Below are 17,340 nucleotides of genomic sequence, written 5' to 3' on the forward strand. Positions count from 1 at the left end.
CCTGTGCTTGGGCAGGTCCATGGACTTCTCTCCTCGAAGGCCTCGGGCAGAAGCTTCTGGAAGATCCCCAAGAACGTCTGCCACTCTTCATCCTCCATTTCTCCTATATAGATGCATTGTCCATCCCGGTTGTAGTTTGGCACCGAGCAACTCACACTCCTCATCAAGTTACCTCCTGTTGTTGATGGACTATCATCAATAATTTGTTGTCCAAGAATGTGTCTTGGATTTTATTTAGAGGCATCTCTGGCGGATTAGCAAACTTTACCACCATTGATGGATGATTATCTTTTGCGGGAGTTTCATGGATATGTGATGCTTGGTCGAGGAAACCTTGTGCTTGTCATCAAAAACGGAACATTTTATCACCATCTTTTTTCCAACTTGTTCTTGTTCAGGCTGCTTGTGATCATCACATTTGAGTGTGGAAATAATTTTGTCATCAATTAGTGGTTTCTTCAATCTTGCCTTAGCATTTATGCATAGGTTCTCTAGCGTGCTCCAATTTTCGTCTCTTCCATTGAAGTCTCTGGTCATCATCTCACTATTTCAGCAAGACACAGCCCGTGTGCAGCTGCTTGCTTCAAAAAAGTGGTGCAAAGCACAAGAACACGAATGGGTGACTCCCAATCGAAGGAACCTCACTTCTTAGTGTCTCAGCATCTTTGTAGGGATCAAGCCTCGTTATGTAGTCAAGTTCAGCCTCACAAAAAGTATGGAGGCTTGAGGCAGTTCAGCCACTCAAAATATGGATCATCAAGTGCTTCGGGTAAGCAGAAGCCATGATCTATTGGGACCAGCTCTGATGGCCTCTTTGTCCATTCCTTACAAGGATGTTCCCCGCGTGCCTGTCAAGATTCATGAGCCTCACATCCAGTATACCTATGTGGTGCACACATGTGACCGAGAAGCTTGAAGGCCCCATCCCCTGCGTCTGAATCGTGCTTTACATAGCGTTGGAGGGATGCAATCTTGTAAATTGAGGCCGAGTCTGAAGCAGGGTTGTTTATATTGAAATTGATATGGGAAAATTTTACTAATGCTGTTGGTGGGACACCAGCGAATCCGTTGTGGTCAAGGACATAAGCAGCTGACTCACGCAAGCCGGTTTCACCTATCCTAATGGAGCATTTCATGCCAGGCTGGCCTAGCAGGCGGCCACCCAAGCCTTTTGGGTTGTTGAAAGCAAGAGGCTCCTCATCTATAGGTTTTGCAACAGCTATGGTGTCACCATTTTGAGCGCGTAGAAAGTATGCGCCTCCAAGCCACTCGATGCTGGCTCAGGTTTGACACCAGAGGCCATAGCTATGGCAACTTCCACAACCATAGCACGTACCTTGGTGCAGCATGGCCTATGATGATTCGATCTTCGAATTGGTGTCATGCAGGTCATCTCTAGCTGACGAAGAATTAGATAGGCACGGAGTGGAGAAGCTCTTGTGGATATTGGACAAGTCCAAGGATTGGTCGCGACTGAAGTCGAGCATCTTGTAGTCAAGCTGAGTGAAAGACAGGAGTCTGCATCTTGGATGTCTCGTAAATGGCTTGAATCCATGACCATGATCAACGGCTACAGCCATCTTGAAGAGACGCGTGTATGCTATTATACATGCTAAGGGCTTCTTCTTCTTCTTCTTCTTAAGAGATTTATTTATTTTGCGTTAGTCTGTCCTGGGAGATTAGACATCACATTTCTGGAAAATCAAAAAATGAGATTCAAGCTCAATATCAAACACAATGTATAGTTGTATACAATGCTTGTAGAATGAAATCAATTAGTATGATACCATGTAGGGATGGAGCTTACTTGAAATTTGCACACAAATAGATGCAAAGATCAACATTAGAACCATGGTGCTAATCTCCGTACACTACGTCAATTCAAAGCATTCATTATACACAATATTAACTTTTAATGACAAACAAAACTAATTGTGTTGATAGATACAACATTACACCTCCCTCTCTCTCTGCTCAAAACTCGCCAAATGGACTGCACATTATGAAAAAAAAAATAAATAATCCCAAACAAGCCTTTGTTCAATAAATACAAGCAGAAAAGAAGAAAGTCGTGATTAAATTTACATAAATAAAAAAATAATCCGAAACAAGCCTTTGTTAGGAGTATTTCCAAACAAAATGTTATTGTTGAATTTCCAATCATATATGGATTAACTGGAATGGAGATTTACACTCACAACATGATAATATATGGATCAAAAATAACACAATATAAATTGTAATGATTTAGCTGTTTAACAACAGATATGCAGACTCACATAAAAGGATCATCGCATCGAAATTGTTCACGATAATTTTTCGAAATAAACAGGAAATCTATTAAAAAAAATCAATTACGCATAATAAATATGGTGTACCCTGAACACTTGTGAGGCATTCAGGGTGATGCAACGGCAACGGCAACGGGAGAGCGCGAGAGCGGATTATTCCGTCACCGAAAAAAACCTCCTACCGGAAATTACAACAAATTCTTTTACGTTTTCATATAGCATTTGTTTATTTTTCCTTTATATATAACCAGCCTTTTTTTCCTTTTCCTAAAGCTACAGAGCTCCGATGTTCTCGCTCGACAGTTTTCTATTTATGGACATGTTTGTATCTCTTCATTTCATTACACTCTTAAATCACCTTTTTGTTTTTAATCAAAGTTACTGGTTTTCAAAACTTTAAAATAAATTAATTTTGTATATCATGGACCACATTTATTCCATTATATTCTTAGGAAAGAACAATGTCCTAAAACTAAACTATATCGACAAAATCCTCAACAACTTTACACAATTCTCTATCAACTCTTTTTAAATCTTAGTAAAGAACAAAGTCCTAAAATTGATACTCAAGTGCAAAATAAAAATTTTTCCATATTCCAATGTCATAGGATCAGTAATTTATTTTATGGTTAGTAGTACTTAGTACTAAACTAGCTATAGTTTACTCAATTTATTGTCTAAGTAGATATATGTCCAATATTGTGTTCCACATTAAATTGATTGTATTTTTATGAGTATGGAATTGATTTGTGTGGTTATATATGTTTAATCAAATTATACTAAAGAGAGAGGCAAAAAGGAAGTTCACCACTTCTTATTGTTTTGTGTGGTTATTGTATTTTGTTGCAGCTGCAATATATTTTTAATTTATCTATAATTAATCAGAATATATAATCATTAAAGAAGTCAATTAGCTAAAAGATATTACTTCTGAAGTTAGTTTTCAAAAACATTTCCAAAATTATTATATTGTCTATTCTGATTTCTGATAATTAATTGACCATCAAAGTTTGCAAAAAATCAAATTTTTAATGATAGATCTAGTCAAACATGTAGATGTTATATTTCATTTCATTTCATTTATGATATTGTGGAAAAAGAAGAAATCTTACTTGAAAAATTCCATAAAAATCATAACACGACATACTTAATGATGTCATGAACTGTATGTTTGTATATTGATTATGGCTAGTTCTACTGCCTTTTGCACATGTTATATGATAACAAATTATTTTTGTTTCTCTAATTTTGATTAAAAATACAGCTGAGAACTTAAGAGAGTTTGTGAAAAATTCGTTAGATTGTCTTTTTATTGCAAGTTGTTATCTCTTATCTATATTAGTTTGGATTTTGCATTATTGAATCATTGTTAAGTTGTATAGTCTTGAAGTAATTCTGATTATTAGTAATATAAAATTAAATATGAGTATGAATCAATGAAAATATTGAGATTTGAATAATCGAACTTATTTGTATTAATGTGTTTGTAGACTATGAAAGTGTTATATCACATGATTTTTAATGATTTCTTTTACAACTTTTATATGGAACATATACTTGATAATTAACTAATTATGGTTGATTGTAATAACGAATATATTTTGTAAATTTGTACGATACACATATCTTGTCATTAACGTAACTGTTATTCTAACGATTTTGTTTAAATTATGTGAGTGAATGGATTGGATGTCAAAGAAATTTTAGTGATGTCAATATCAATAATTATTTGTTATTTTAAATAAGTTTTTCAAAATTTATGAGTTATATTTTGTTGCATGCTTCATTATATTACATTTATATTTACATTCTCATCATTTTCACATTTTAACTTTTATTTGGTGATTAGTTATTGATGTTGATTATTGATTTATTTTGAACTTTGTTGAATTTTTTATTGTGGCTGTAGAATAAATTGCTATGTATATTTTTGAATTTTAAGAATAAATTGCGATGCATATTTTTTAATTTTAAATTCTGTATAGTAATATTATTTCTCATTTTTATTACTAATACTAATATACAGCAGTTCAAAATGCATGGTGAGTTTTACACATGAACATAGTAGTTAAAATGTTTACTCGGCTTTATATTTTTAAAATCTAATTTTCTAAATTTATAATAGAAAATTAATTTATGACATGATATGTAAATGTTGAAGATCAGCAGTTCAAGCAATCATGGGCAATCTATCAAGCAACAATCAAGGAGATTGACAGATCAAGAATTAAGGAAGATTGACACAGAGAATCAAGGGAATTGATAGCAATTATCATAAATGTAATAGAGAGAAATATGGTCTTAATTGTATTACCATACATAGGGGCCGAGTCCACCCTATATAAGGGACTCGGCTGCTTTCATTGTAGACACAACAACACACAACAAAACACATAGAAACAATTCCAGTCTAATACAATGTAGTCCATAAAGCTTTTCCCGTCTTTTACCTTCTGCATTTGTATTTTACTTTCCGCATTATATTTTCAACATGGTATCAGAGCAGCTAACGATCCTTAATTCGTTAGTTTGTTTGAAAACCAATTGTTAATATACCTATCCAAAAACAAACAAAAAAATTCACACAAACCAATTTTGACGCTTCGATTTATCATATTGTCATCCCCACAAACCAAGCCCATCGACTACAAATTCGAGCAGCAATCCAAACCAACCCTAAACCTCCACATAATAGTGCTCCACTACGCGCAAGCAAAATTGTATAACCCCAGTTCAAATTTCCCCGGCTAAGCTACCTGGTTCTGATCTCTCTCTCGATCAGTTGTCTATATCCAAAAATGGGTCAAATACTTGGTTGTATTCAAGTAGATCAGTCTACCGTTGCTGTGAATGAGCAATTTGGCAGGTTTGAAGCGGTGGCTAGAGCCTGGCTGCCATTGCCTGCCACGGTATTTTGGCTACCAAGCGACAAAATTATCCAACAGCGGAGTCTTAATCGGGGCAGCTGACGTCGAGGTCAACGCACGGCGGCGAAAGCTTCTACCTTGGATGGCGAAGCAGCCACTGAGCGGCGATGACCGCGGCCTCCGCGAGGGATGGCGTCGCTGCCCGACGCAGCGACCAAGATCGACGGTACCGATTCAAACGGGGAAGGTGTGACCCCGACGCGGAAGCGTTACGACCATCGCTGAGTAGAAGCAACGGGTCTCGACGAGCCCGATGCGAACGCGATAGATGATGTCTCCACGACGTCGAATGGACAGGAGCACGGTATCGCGTGAGGAGATGGCAGCGGCGCATGGACGCCGAGCAGCAGACTGGTGGCTAGTCGCGCCGGCCGAAGGCGTGGCAGCTCCACCGACGGCGGCAGTAGAGGACAGGCGGAGCGACGGCTGAACGCGCTGGAAGTCGAGCCTGCTTCGTTCCAGCGGAAGTCAAGGGCAAGCTTCAATCCGGATGGCCGGCGACGGCGTCGAGTTGCCATGAAGAAACGGGAGGCGGTGCTGGTTCTCATCTTGAATTAGGGTTTATTTTGGAAGATTGGGGGAATTCCTACTTAGCGTAATGTAAAGAGGGATTTACAATAAATCCCTCAAGTCTTGTTAATTACAGCCAATACCCCATTCATTTTTTAATTCCAGTACACATCCCCAACTTCTGCTATATTTCCCCACGACCCCAGCCAAAGTAATCATACACAAAGCCCCAAGCAACTTTCGGAAAATATCAGGGCAGCCCCGAAACCCATTCCGAAACTTAAGAATTTTGCAAAGATTATGTTATATGCTCATGCAATTGAGAAAGAACAAAATGGGTTGATTGGCCCGTGATGGGGAGCGCAGATCAGGAGGTGACAGTAACCTAGATCCGGAGATAAAATCTGTATTCAAGGAATGTCCGGCCGAGGGGGAGAGGATGGAATCCGACCGAACAATTCCTCTCCAAACCTATGTTGGCGAGTAGGCAAAGACGACAGCCGGTGAGAGGACGAGAATGCTGCAGAAGAAGTTTGTCTCACCAATGGAGCATTGAGAATGTGACGAAAAGGATCAATAGAGGAATGACCCAAGAGAAAATAGTTAAAGAATTATCCGGTTGAGGGGGAGAGGTCAGCCCCAATCGGATAATTCATCGAGGTGACTATGCCCGGCGAAGAAGAAGCAACCGAGAAAGGAGAAAGAAGTAGCTGACTGATCTACAGGAGAAGAAAACAGCGAGTAGCTGTGAAAGGAGGCGCGGTGCATGATCATCACATGAGTCAAAACTGTCAGAATTAGCTCCTTTACAAGAGTCAAAATTGTCAGAACAAGCTCCTCGACAAGAGTCAAAACTGTCAGAATTAGCTCCTCGACAAGAGTCAAAACTGTCAGAAAAATTGAAGAAGGCTCCTCGACATGAGTAAAAAATGTCAGATTGGCTCCTAAGACACGAGCAAAAACTGTCGGAATTGGCTCCTAAGACACGAGTTAAAACTGTCAACCAAAATTGAAGAACTCCTAGATATGAGTCTAAACTATCAATGATGAATTGAAGAAGCTCTATGATACGAGCATAAACTATCAATGGAAAATTGAAGGACTCCTAAATATGAGTATAAACTATTTATCAAATTGGATATCGTGCAAGTTGAATATCGAAAAGTTCGATACTCAACTTGAGGGGGAGTGTTGAAGATCAGCAGTTCAAGCAATCATGGGCAATCTATCAAGCAACAATCAAGGAGATTGACAGATCAAGAATTAAGGAAGATTGACACAGAGAATCAAGGGAATTGATAGCAATTATCATAAATGTAATAGAGGGAAATATGGCCTTAATTGTATTACCATACATAGGGGCCGAGTCCACCCTATATAAGGGACTCGGCTGCTTTCATTGTAGACACAACAACACACAACAAAACACATAGAAACAATTCCAGTCTAATACAATGTAGTCCATAAAGCTTTTCCCGTCTTTTACCTTCTGCATTTGTATTTTACTTTCCGCATTATATTTTCAACAGTAAAATCACAGAAAATAATAAATCAGATTCGTATCAATTGAGAATTAGATTGAATAATTATAAGAACCCAGGTCGCATTCAAACGCACAATTAGTGTGTGACTGTGTGTTGGTGGTGGTTGATACTGTGTATTGAGGAACGAAATCGGAGGGTTTCTGGCTTTCCGCGGTTTGCCTCCACCATTTTCCAATGCTCGCGTTAAAATTGCGCGTAAAATTTTAACTACGCCTCTAGGGTTTCGCCTCATTCCTGAAGCATTTTTTGCGATTTCACCTCAATGGCCGGAAAAAATGTGATCTCCGACGATGAAGGTACGATTTTCCTCAATTGTTTTTTTAATGTATTTGTCGAAATTTCGGGTGTGCTTGATATATATGTGAGCTAATTAGGGGTACTTCTGTGTTAATCGCTATTTGCAGATGAGATTGGAGTCGAAGAAGAAGAAGAAAAAGACGAGGTGCCTTATGGAGACCGAGTTTTGCATGCATGATTGTGGAAGTATGATAAACACATGCATGCAACCGTGAGGAGCTAGCATATTAAATAAAAGCCGAGCTGGCAGTGACGTGGCAATAATGACGAGGCAATGACATGTAAAAGGCACTACGTGGATACTAACTGACGTGGAAGAAGAGGCGAGCTAAGAAGCAGAGCATAAGTGTGTGGTTGTTGAATTGTGTGATTGTGAGCTTAGATCGTGGATCTAGAGTTCCTCTTCGTTCATTCCTTCAAATTGTATAAACATTCGATTGTTGTTCGTTAAATCAAATCATTTCATTGATCATTCATTGTGTTGCGATCGCGTTCTATTCGTTGAAGCTAGGTGGATTTGGTGTTACGAGCTAAGATAGGGAAGTCGCGGGGAAAAGTCGTAACAATTGGTATTCAGAGCAATCGATCTCCGGACGTTGGAACTCTGACTCGAGGTGCAGAAATGGAGAAGAAAATGATGGAGATGATGGAGCAGAGGATGAGTGAGCTGCGGGAGCAAGTTATACAGGAGCAAGGAATCAAAATTATGGAGTTGACGCAGTCAATTGCGGCGATTAATTTGCAAAATCAAAAAAATAAATCGATGATGGATGGTGGCGAAGGTAGTAGCAAGGGAAATCGGTGTGAAGGTGGAACCGATTGGGGAAGATCGACACGGTACGAATTTCCTAAATTTGATGGCGATGGATTCGGAGGTTGGATGATGAGAGCGGAATATTTCATCCAAGTAGCTAAGGTACCAGAGGAGGAGAAGGTCAGAGTGGCTGCAATTCATCTGGAAGGAAGAGTATTGCAGTGGCATCGAGGTTTTGAGAGCTTACATGGAGACATGGCGTATGCTGACTGGCCGTGTTATAGTTCATCTCAGAAACCTCAAACAAAAAGGTACGTTACAAGACTACATGGATACTTTTGATGAATTATATCTTAGAGCCGGAATTAGAGAGGATCAAGCTTTAAGCTTCTTTTTGTCTGGTTTAATTGATGAGTTGCAAATGTCTGTGCGTATGTTTCGACCTAAGGCACTAGCTGAGGCTTATTCTCTAGCAAAACTACAATAGCTCACTGTTAAGGCCTTAGGTGTTAAAACAAAGATAACTCAGAGTAGTGTACAAGCTAGTAGTAGCTATTACTCAAGTAGCAAACCTATGGCTGGGACTGCTACTAGTAAGGCTGGAACCTTGAGTAGCTGGAATGGGGGAAACAAACTTGACTCCTAAAGAAATGGACGAAAAGAGGGCAAGAAAAGAATGTTTCTGGTGTACTGAGAAATTCACCCCAAACCATCATAGTAATAAGAGGAAATCGTATGTTGTACAATTGCTTGAGGTAGGAGAAGTAGGAAGAAGTGAGGTGTAGGAGGAGAATGAGGAAGAGGAAGAAGAGGAGAAGTCTGATTTGCAGCTTTCCTTACATACAGTTTGGGGAAAAGATGGACCTCAAGTAATGAGAATTAAGGGAAAATGTAAGAAAAAGATTTTAAGGATCTTAATAGACACTGGCAGCACTCATAATTTCTTAAGTGCTAAAGTGGCAAGAAAAATTAATTGTGAGCTGCTTCCTGTTAACTCAAAGGCTGTGGAAGTAGCAAATGGACAGATTCTGCAGTGTACTAAAAAATGTAACAAACTGGAATGGGAGATGCAAGGAGCCAGATTTCAAGGAGAGGTTTACCTTATTACTTTAGAGACTTATGATCTCATATTAGGTGGGGAATGGCTGTCCACTTTGGGTGAAATTAAATGGAATTTCAATAATCTCAGTATGGTTTTTGATCTTAATGGTGAAGAAGTGAAGCTACAAGGAGAGAGGTGGTCACCAAAAGCTGAACAACTACATTGTCTGCATATATTGAATCCAGAGGAGAAAGATGTGAATGAGAGAAAGTTAAGCCAGTGGATACCCTCAGTTTAAATCGATGCAGATTGCTGCTATGATCTCAGCATTGAAGAGATTTGGCTAAACCTTAAATTGATTCTTGAAGAATATGCCGCAGTGTTTGAGGGGCCAAGAACATTGCCTCCACAGAGAGAACAAGATCATAAAATCATATTGAAAGAGGGTGCAGATGCAGTGAATATGAGACCTTATAAGTATGCTGCACATCAAAAAGATGTAATTGAAACCATGATTGAGGATATGCTAAAGGCTGGAGTTATAAGGCATAGTGAGAGTTCTTTTGCAAGTTCTATTGTGTTAGTCAAGAAGAAAGACTCTACTTGAAGAATGTGTGTGGATTATAGAGTCTTGAATACTATAACTGTCAAAGATAAATATGCTATAACTGTGATAGAAGAGCTGCTGGATGAGCTTGGTAAGGCAGCTTGGTTTTCTAAAATAGACTTGAGGTCTGGCTACTGGCAAGTGAGAATGAAACCAGAGGACATCCACAAGACTGCCTTCAAAACTCATTCTGGGCATTATGAGTTTCTAGTAATGGCATTCGGCTTGACAAATACTCCAGCTACATTCCAGAACTTGATGAATACAGTTTTCAGAGATTACTTAAGGAAGTTCATATTGGTATTTTTTGATGATATCCTTATATACAACAGCAGTCAGGAAGCTCATGAACAACATTTGAGGATAGTCATGGAATTGATGAAGGAACACAACTTGCTAGCTAAAAGAAGCAAGTGCACTTTTGGGTGTAAAAAGGTGGAATATCTCGGCCATGTTATATCTGATGAAGGAGTTTCAACTGATGAAGGGAAAATAGAGGCAGTTAAGAATTGGCCTCAGCCTAAAACTGTAAAACATGTGAGGAGTTTCTTGGGCTTAACTGGATATTATAGAAGATTTGTGCATAACTATGGGGTGATATCAAGACCCTTGATAGAAGTGATTAAGGGAAATGTATTCAGATGGACAGTAGAGGCACATGAAGCTTTTGAGAAGCTTAAAAGTGCTATGATTATAGCTCCTGTATTAGCCTTGCCTGATTTTTCCAAGGAATTTGTTGTGGAAACTGATGCCTCTGGAGTGGGTATTGGAGCTGTGCTGATGCAGGATAAGCACCCCTTAGCTTTTATCAGTAAATCTCTATCTCCTAGATATCAGACTCTATCAGTGTATGAGAAGGAATTGCTGGCTATTTTGATGGCAGTAAAGAAATGGTATCATTACTTACAGAGTAAGAAGTTTATCATCTTGACTGATCATCAGAGTTTAAAGTACTTGATGGAGCAGAAATTGACTACTCCTACTCAACAAGCTTGGATGACTAAGCTTATGCATTTTGATTATGAAATCAGATACAAAAAAGGCATTGAAAACTCAGTGGCTGATGCTTTATCCAGAGTACCCGAGGTGATGACTTATGCATTGACTTCTTTTGTAATTCCTCTGGAGTTAATTGCAAAAATTAAAGAGTCATGGAAACAAGACCCTCTGATACAAAATTTGCTAGAAGAAAAACAACAGAATGCAGACTCTCATCCAAAGTTCAGCTGGAGTAAAGGGGAGTTGAGGAGGAAAGGGAGTTGAGGAGGAAAGGGAACTAGTAGTGGGAAATGATCTGTTATTAAAGTCTCAGATATTATCCATCTTCCATGGGTCTGCCTTGGCTGGTCATTCTGGAGTGTTGGGAACTTACAAGAGAATAACTGTCCTGCTGTATTGGCCAAAATTAAGGAAAGAGGTTAGGGAGTTTGTAAGAGTATGTGTTCCATGTCAAAGATATAAACCGAGTAACACTTCTCCAGCTGGATTATTACAGCAGCTCCCAATTCCTGCTGCAATTTTTACAGACTTGTCAATGGATTTTATCGAATCCTTGCCTAGTTCACAAGGCTATGATACTATATTCGTGGTGGTGGACAAATTGAGTAAGTATGCACATTTCATGGCGTTATCACACCCCTTTACATCTAAAAAAGTAGCTGAAGTGTTTCTGAACTCAGTCTTTAAGCTACATGGGATGCTAGTGAAGATTGTGAGTGATAGAGTGGCTATCTTTGTGGGAAAATTCTGGAAGGAGTTGATGACCTTGTTAGGAGTTGAATTGATATATTCCACAGCTTACCATCCAGAAACTGATGGCCAAACTGAGATAGTGAACAGAGGTTTACAATGCTACTTGAGATGTGCCATGGGAGAAAAGCCACACACTTGGTCTCATTGGCTAGGTTTGGCTGAATACTGGTACAACACCACCTATCACTCAAGCATTAAAATGACTCCTTTTGAAGCGTTGTATGGTTTTGAACCTCCTCTACATGTTCCTTATCTGCCTGGTGACTCTAATGTGGAGCCAGTCGATCTTGCTCTAAGGGATAGAGAGGAGATGATCTCTATACTTAAGAGGAATGTGCAGAAGGCAGCTGATAGGATGAAGAAGCAAGCGGATCAGCATAGAAGTGATAAGGATTTTGAGATAGCAGAGTGGGTTTGGCTGAAGCTGCATGAGTATAGGCAGAAGTCTATAAGGGGAAAACTTCTTCAACTACGATTCATGATGTGTTTCATGTATCTTTGTTGAAACCGGCTTCTCCACCAACTGGTCCTATAACTGACTTACCAGGTATATCTCACATAAATGATGTCATTCCTCAAGCTATACTAGACAGAAAAATGGTGAAAGGCAGAATCATGCGGCAACAAAGTGGCTCATTCATTGGGTGGGAAGGTCGCCGGCAGATGCTTCATGGGAGTTCACCGATGTGATCAAGGCAAGATTTCCATAGTTCCTTGAGGACAAGGAACCTTGAGAGGGGGTATTGTTGCATGCATGATTGTGGAAGTATGATAAACACATGCATGCAACCGTGAGGAGCTAGCATATTAAATAAAAGCCGAGCTAGCAGTGACGTGGCAATAATGACGAGGCAATGACGTGTAAAAGGCGCACTACGTGGATACTAACTGACGTGGAAGAAGAGGCGAGCTGAGAAGCAGAGTATAAGTAGTTAGAAGTCATTCTTTTTGTGTGGTTGTTGAATTGTGTGATTGTGAGCTTAGATCGTGGATCTAGAGTTCCTCTTCGTTCATTCCTTCAAATTGTATAAACATTCGATTGTTGTTCATTAAATCAAATCATTTCATTGATCATTCATTGTGTTGCGATCGCGTTCTATTCGCTGAAGCTAGGTGGATTTGGTGTTACGAGCTAAGATAGGGAAGTCGCGGGGAAAAGTCGTAACACAGAGGTGGTGATCGTAACGATGACGATGAAGAAGACGATGGTACGCCGATTTTTGTTCTCTCATATTCCCGAAAGCCGTACACTTGCAATTTCTATTAACTTTTTGGGGTGTTGATATTGTGAAATTATGTTGTGGTTCCTCTCTTGCATTCTACAAAAAACACATCTGTTTTAAGTGAGTTAGCAAACCTAATTCTTTTTGTTACTAAAATTGGATTAAAACATCTTGGATTAAGCACGACGAGGGTTCTAGTGCATGCAATTAAAAAGTCCACTTCATATTTTTGGGGTTGGGGGATAAAATCATGATCTGGTTTTGGATATAAATCATATACGTGTTCTTGGAGTGGATTACCTAATGTTTTATATTTCAATTATTTATCGTTAAGACTGCTGTGCTCTTTAAATTGTTGGTCGGTGGGATTGCTCTGAATTATGCACCTTGTATTGTATTGCAGACACCAACCATTTGTCTTTTCATTCGTTTTTCTATTTTATTGGTGGATATCTGATGGAACTCCTCTATTTTTTATTAGAGGAAGTACGGGATGAATATGAAAAGGATGGATTTATAGTGGATGATATCGAGGAAGGAGAGGATGAGGAAGAAGATCGAGTTGATAGTGATGAGGAGCAGAAGAAAAGGAAGCGAAAGAAAAGGTTGCTACTTTTATTCTCAATAACAAGGCCTTCTTTATTTTGTAGATTGTGGATATAAAACTTTTCACCATTACAGACGGACAGCTTATTTTTGTTCTCATGATAATCAATTGATTGAACATAGGGATCAATTCATGCTTGATGAGGATGATTACGAACTCCTCCAGGAAAGCAATATATCTGTCAATCGTCCAATGCTTGTCAGTTCATCATCTTTTGTCCTTTTTATAGTCGTTCAACATTTATCCCTTCAATTTTTTCCTGCAGGAATCTTGGATTTTGCTCTGGAATTTTGAGCTTTTATATTTATTAATTATCAGGAGAGTAAGAAGTTTAAGAGACTGAAAAAGGCTAGGAAGGAAGCAGAAGAAGAGCCGTCCAGGTTTTCTGATGAAGAAGAATTTAATGGAAGTGGGAAGGTTGGGCGTACTGGTGAGGAGAAGCTCAAGCATAGCTTGTTTGGTGATGATTATGGTAAAAATTACCAGTGCAAGTATTTCCTTCAATGAGCATTTAGAAATACAGGATTATCCTTGATCTTGTGTTTTCTCAACTATCATAGGGCAATCTCTTGAGGATATTGCAGAGGAGGATGGACTTCTTGAAGAAGAAGAGGATGCAGACGTTGGTGAGGAGGATGAGATGGCTGATTTTATTGTTGACGAAGAAGTTGATGAGATACCTGTGAGGTATGTCCACAGACCCTATATTTGTGTATGTGGCTTTAGATTTTATGTTGTAAAATTTCACATCTGTATGAAGGAGAAAGAAACCTAAGAAAAGCAGACAGCGCCCAGGGATTTCTTCATCCGCACTCCAGGAAGCGCATGAAATTTTTGGTGATGTTGAAGACCTTCTGAGGCTTCACAAGATAGATGTGAGGGGCAGGTTTGGTGAAACTAGCGAAAGGAGTCTTGAAGATCAGTTTGATCCTAGTGTACTTTCTGAAAAGTACATGACAGAAAAGGATGATCAAATTAGGGAAATCGATATTCCTGAAAGAATGCAGGTATACTGAGTATCGTGTGGCATATTTGTGTCATATGCTATGTTTGTGGTTGTAAATTCATACCTTTCTATGTAGATATCTGAGGGAAGTACAGGCCACCCCCCAACAGATGAGTTCAGTGTCAAAATGGAGACCGAGTGGATATGCAATCAACTTGTCAGTGGTGTGCTACCTTTTTTCAACAGCAGAGATGAAGCGGCATATAGCTAGATTCTTGGAGTTGATTCACGTTCAGAAGTTAGATGTATGTTTTTGTAATAAAATTTGTTATTATCGTTAATTACTTCATATCATATTAAATGACTACAATGCAGGATAAGTCTCCTATTTGTTTTCTGACCTATTTATATCCATATTGTAGGTTCCATTCATTGCTATGTACAGGAAAGAGGAAATATTAAGCCTTTAAAGGATCCAACTGAACCTGAAACTGGCATTGAAATGATATTAACCAAAAGCCTGCGCTGAAGTGGCACCAGGTGCACATTCATATTAATTGCTTATTCCTTGTTCTTCTATCTCCTCATAAGCATGGCTTAGTGGTAGGTTAACCGTTTAAGTCCAAAGTCTTGTTCCCTTTCATCGATATGTTTGCTGTCACTATTGTGCTTGGTTATTTATGAAAACCTATTAAGTAGCTAAGCTAATTTCATGTTAGAAAACTTTGTTTGTAATTTGTGCATTTGACTTTCAATACTTCATAGATGGAGGACCAGCTTGCGACTTTATGGAGACACTAAAAGTAGTATTGTCATTGTGCTGCAGGTGCTTTGGGAAATTCAGGACTTGGATCAGAAGTGGCTTCTTCTACTGAAAAGAAAAAGTGCTCTTCAGTCATATACATTAAGCTGTTTGAAGAAAGAGAAGAAGAGAGAGTGACGACGACACGCGCCTAAGATTAAATGAACAGCTCTTTCAATCAATCATTAAGTCGCTCGAAGCTGTTGATTTAGAAAGAGAAGTGGATGATGTAGACTCAAAATTTAATTTGCATTTCCCTACAGGGGAAGTTTTGCTAGATGAATGGCAGTTTAAAAGCCCAAAGAGAAAATCACATTACAGCATTTGTAGCAAAGCTGGACTGTGGGAGGTTGCAAGCAAATTTGGTTACAGCTCTGAGCAATTTGGTTTGCAGATATCTCTGGAGAAAATGGTAGGAATTTTATTTGTGAAGCCCTTCTTTTATGGTTTGATCAAGTGGGCTTTGTTCTTTCCAGAGAATGGATGAATTGGAGGATGCTAAGGAAACACCAGAGGAAATGGCTTCTAATTTCACCTGTACAATGTTTGAGACACCTCAAGCGGTGTTGAAAGGTGCAAGGCACATGGTATGTAGAAATTTTCTTATTTGGTACTGTAATTGTTTTATGCAGGGATGGATTTTATATAGTTTAAACTGTATTCTTTAACTTCTCATGATAAAACAGGCCGCCGTTGAGATTAGCTTTGAACCATGTGTTCGGAAACATGTACGCAGTATTCTTATGGACAACGCAGTAGTGTCAACTAGTCCTACACCTGATGGAAACACAGCTATTGATTCTTTTCACCAGTTTTATGGAATTAAGTGGTTGAGGGACAAACCACTTAACAGATTTGAGGATGCTCAATGGCTTTTGATTCAGAAAGCTGAGGAGGAGAAGCTTTTGCAAGTTTCTATCAAGCTGCCTGAAGTAGTCCTTGATAAGTTAATAAGCGACTCAAATGATTATTATTTGAGTGATGGTGTAAGTAAATCTGCTCAGTTATAGAATGAGAAAAGGAAACTGATTCTTAATGATGCATTAAACAATTTTCTTCTTCCTTCAATGGGAAAAGAAGCAAGATCATTGCTGACAAGTAGAGCTAAACCATGGTTACTCTCAGATTATGGGAGACTATTGTGGGATAAAGTATCTGTTGCACCATACCAACGGAAAGAAAATGATGCCCGTTATGATGAAGAAACTGCACCCAGGGTTATGGCTTGCTGTTGGGGTCCTGGAAAGCCAGCGACAACCTTTGTGATGTTGGATTCATCTGGAGAAGTTTTGGATGTATTGCATGCCGGTTCCATCAGCATTCGCGGCCAAAGTGGCAATGAACAGCAACGTAAAAGAAATGATCAGCAGAGAGTGCTAAAGTTTATGATGGACCATCAACCACATATTGTAGTTTTAGGAGCTACTAATTTGTCTTGTACACGGTTGAAGGATGGCATATATGAGGTACACAGTTGCATTATTTTTTGGTTCTTATTATCACATATTTCATATTTGTATGAAGTACATCTCTATTCCTGTTATTTTGAATTCCTTTCTCATTAACTCTGAAAAATATTTGAGGTGACTCTTTATATTATTGCCCATTCTGTCATCAGATAATGTTCAAGATGGTGGAAGATAATCCTCGAGATGTTGGCCATGAGATGGATAATCTGAATGTTGTCTTTTGCGATGAATCTCTTCCGCATCTATATGAAAATTCCCGCGTCTCAGTTGATCAGCTTCCTTCACAAGAAGGTATATTGAATTCGTTTGCATGGTAACTTGTCCCTTTTGCCACACTTCCTCCATAGTACTATGCCAGTTTCTCTGCATTGTTTTTTTCAGCTTACTTATCCCCCCCCCTCCCCTCCCCATTTCAGGTACCATTAGACGTGCTGTGGGTCTTGGACGTCATCTTCAGAACCCATTAGCAATGGTTGCCACATTGTGTGGGCCGGGTAAAGAGAGATTATCTTGGAAGCTTAATCCTTTGGAACTTTCTTACTCCTGATGAGAAGTATGGAATGGTTGAA

General features: G+C 39.0%; 2 pseudogenes; one reads left to right on the forward strand and one right to left on the reverse strand.

Annotated features, from left to right (window-relative positions):
- Positions 1–264: 264 nt before the first annotated feature.
- LOC121788468 lies at positions 265–1,654 on the reverse strand (annotated as a pseudogene).
- Positions 1,655–11,506: 9,852 nt separating this feature from the next.
- LOC121788467 lies at positions 11,507–17,334 on the forward strand (annotated as a pseudogene).
- The last annotated feature ends 6 nt before the right edge of the window (positions 17,335–17,340 follow it).

The sequence above is a fragment of the Salvia splendens genome, unplaced genomic scaffold (assembly GCF_004379255.2).
Source record: "Salvia splendens isolate huo1 unplaced genomic scaffold, SspV2 ctg1051, whole genome shotgun sequence".
Classification (NCBI taxonomy): domain Eukaryota; kingdom Viridiplantae; phylum Streptophyta; class Magnoliopsida; order Lamiales; family Lamiaceae; genus Salvia; species Salvia splendens.